This window comes from Porites lutea, chromosome 2 (assembly GCF_958299795.1).
Source record: "Porites lutea chromosome 2, jaPorLute2.1, whole genome shotgun sequence".
Taxonomy (NCBI): domain Eukaryota; kingdom Metazoa; phylum Cnidaria; class Anthozoa; order Scleractinia; family Poritidae; genus Porites; species Porites lutea.
This window is the reverse complement of record NC_133202.1, coordinates 49,525,700-49,529,308: the sequence shown is the minus strand read 5'-3', so window position 1 is coordinate 49,529,308 and position 3,609 is coordinate 49,525,700. Positions and strand designations below refer to the sequence as shown.

At 37.4% G+C, this 3,609-nt stretch overlaps 1 pseudogene; it reads right to left on the bottom strand.

Moving 5' to 3' along the window:
- LOC140926350 (uncharacterized) overlaps nucleotides 1-2,651 on the bottom strand; it is a 7,975-nt pseudogene extending 5,324 nt beyond the window's left edge.
- Nucleotides 2,652-3,609: the final 958 nt, after the last annotated feature.

Here is a 3,609-nt window from a genome sequence, read left to right as displayed (position 1 = left end):
ACCTAAAATATGGCCAAGGCTCGTGTCTTATCCAGAATTGTGGAATCCACGATTTTCCAAAAATTTGTACCCGCTAAACGCAGACAGGTAATGTGAGCAATAAACTCTCGCCTAAATTTCAAGGCACAAGGCACCCCTCAATTGCTAGTTACAGTATAAGTGACCCCAAACTCGCACAAATAAACAGACCGGTAGACAAATTTTAGCTGTCGATCGTCTATATTTACGTAGAAAAATATAAAAGAAAAGCTTAGTTTTGTCATTATTTTGTTCCAATTTCGGAACATCGTTTTTCTATTTGACCTATTACTTGTCATAGGTATGGGGTGGGGGTAAATGCCTCCTTCCCATTTAGCGATAGATCAATGCAAATTTAACTTTTTATTTATGAATATTTTTCTTTGGATGAAAATATAGCAGTTTTCTTGCTTTGCTAGGAGTACCCGGTAGGACATCTGTTAACACTGTTTATGGGCCAATTGAGACGTCATCCTTTTATTGTTTTCGAATCTTTTTATTTCATTCTTTCTCCTTGTTTTCTCTCTGTGTGACTGCTTCTCGCATTAACATGCTGTTTTGTTTACAAATTTCCTGTAGAAAAGGGGGATACTACTGGTAACCATAACACTTAGTGAGGATGAAAGAATGCTGGAATGTTTGGAGTGAGACTAGTAGAATTATTTCTGAAAAAGAAGAAAGAGCCTGGTTTGCAGCATCTATCATCGAGTTTAGTGTCATCTTTTTGCTGAACGCTTTTACACTCGCCATCTACACAAGAAACCGTCACTTACGCAAGCCCAGTACGTACCTGATTATAAATCTGACTGTGGCAGATTTAATGGTGGGAACAGTGTTTGTACTTTTATCATTTTTCGTACCAGATAAACCTGAGAGGGACGTGGTATTTGAACAGGCTTTCAGCTGGCAATCATTCGTGTATTTGACTTCGAGGGACTTATTTCCAGTTGCTTCATTAGCTAATATTTCATTGATTTCGTTAGAGAGGTTACACGCAACACTTTTCCCCTTTAGGCACTGTCTTATTGGAAGGCGGGTTTACCTTACCACTATTTGTTGTAGTTGGCTGTTCTCCTTGACTTTGTCATCTGTGTTTTCTCTTCTTGATTTGCGCGAATCGCCGGCTTTTCCGTATGTATTTGCATCTTACATTTTTCTCTCCCTTCTCATTCTCACAGTTTCATATGTCATAATTATCTCAACTGTCAAAAACAATCCTCCCTCCCCTAATGCTGGACCAGCGCTTTCAAAAGAAAGGAAACTAACGATGACCTTATTTACAGTTACTGCGGTCTCTGTTCTGACCATTCTTCCTTGGGTTATTTGGATTGTTATCGAACTTCACATACAGAGTAAATTATGTCCTGCAGTCTTTTTTCGCATCTATTGCTCGTTTAAAGTAATTTATTTTTTCAATTCTATAGTCAATCCCCTAATATATGGAATAAGAATGCAAGAGTTTAGGAAAGCAGCCAGAAAGCTTTTTTCTACTAAGACATCAGAACTAGCGCGAGTCCAACCAATGGAATCTCTTACATTGCATGTACGTACTCAAGCAATACCTGTTGAAGAAAGAACATAAGAAATGGAGAGTTCCTTAGAAAAGCTCTAACAAGATTGCAGTGGTCTTCTTGCCTAGATATCTTTTGTAATCTTTAATCAGTGTAAGAGAGATATGAGTGGCGAAATAATAAACAATGAAATAAAATAAAGTAATAATTAAGAAAAAGCACGCAAACTGCGGTCATAAACATTGTTGGAAAACAAAATATACATCTGCAGGAGGAACCCCGTGGTCTACGGACACCCGCTTTAGAGTTTAGGGAAGAAGCTAGGAAACTTGCTTTTACAAAGACACTACAATTAACGCGTGTCGATACCTGTTGAAGAAAGAACATAAGAAATGGAGAGTTCCTTAGAAAAGCTCTAACAAGATTGCAGAGGTCTTCTTGCTTAGGTATATTTTGTAATCTTTATTAATCAGCGTAACAAAGATATGAATAGTGAAATAACAAAAAATGAAATAAAGTAATAATTAAGAAATAGCACGCAAACTGCGGTGGTAAACATTGTTAGAGTAACATACAACTTCAGGAGAAATTATATTGGCTGCAACGTTCGCATTTCCGTACGCATGTGCATCTAAATATATGATTACTTGCCATTGCAATCATCACTGTCTTCTTTGATGTACAGTGGAAACCCGCTCTATAGACACCCGTCTACAAAGGACAGTTTAGTTTGTCCCGAGCGAAAAAAAGCTCAACAACATATATTTTCTAGGAAATTACCCTGATTTTAAAAATACAGACATCCGCTTAATTTGTACACTAAAACAAGTCCCGTGGGTGTCCGTATTGACCGGTTCCATTGTAATTATTTCAAATATCAAAAATAATATTTATTTCAGTGCGATGGCTTACCCTTTTAGCCGATGATCTCGTCATTTAAGAGGGAATTTGAATGAAAACGGTGCGATGGTGAATGACAAGTTATTTTGAAGGGCGCAAAATTGTGTTAAAAGAAAGTAATGTCTCACTAGGTTTTAGTTTGATAGGAATTATGTACCCTGCTCCGAGGTCGTTCAATTCCACAGTCTTGACTTCCGCTTGATTGGGCTGTAGCACCAACATGGCCAATACATGGGGGGAATTATAGGATGTGTACTCAATTTAGTACATTAAGATAAAATAAAAGCTGAATTTAAAATAAAAAAGGTCATATATTATGGGAACCTATGCACCTTTATGTTATTAATTAATATTCTTAAAACAGACTTGCTAGGTTTGGTGCCCTAGCATCCAGTCTTCACTCCTGAATATTTACTTCCGTCTCAGTGAGTTCCAGTCCTCGCTCCTACTTATTTACGTCCGCGACGGCGGGGCCGAACAGGTGTTCCCACTGCACCAAAGTATGGTACTAAACCGATGTGACGCTCCACTTTTAGGATCGGCGCAGTCGCTCCGTCACATAATTTGCGCCGCCACAACCGTTCAACTGTTGATTACAGAAACGTTTTGGTGGGGTCCGTTATTGGCATGCATGCATGGTCAAATAATTTTCAAATTGTCATAATGGTCGTTCTCCGATACATAGGGTTTTAAAACGACGAAAAGTAGATTCAACATAAGATGGACGGCTCATAATTTATTCGTTTACGACAGATCTGCAAGAAACCGGAATAGATTTCCTCTATTAACAACCACTCTTATAACAACTTGGGAGCACGCTTCATTAAAAAAATGATAACGAACAGAAGGTGAAGACAGCAATTAAACTGTTGTGACGTTTGCAAATTAACGAAAGAACCTCTTTTTCTTTTTAGCGCGAACGCGTAATGACAGCGAAATTGCTTAAGAAACGGTAATATATTGAGAAGGTTATAATGAGAATTATTAGAAATAATACAGAGTATAGAGAGTTTGGAATTCAATGGACAGAAGTTCAATAAAGGATAAAATAATTATTTGTTTTCAACAAATTAAAAACAAACGACGGTCCCATAAAATTCACCTGTTTAGTTTAATTCTCTAAAGTTGGGTTAATTTATTGCGAAATAATATAAATGCAAAAAGTTGAACTCTGACAACA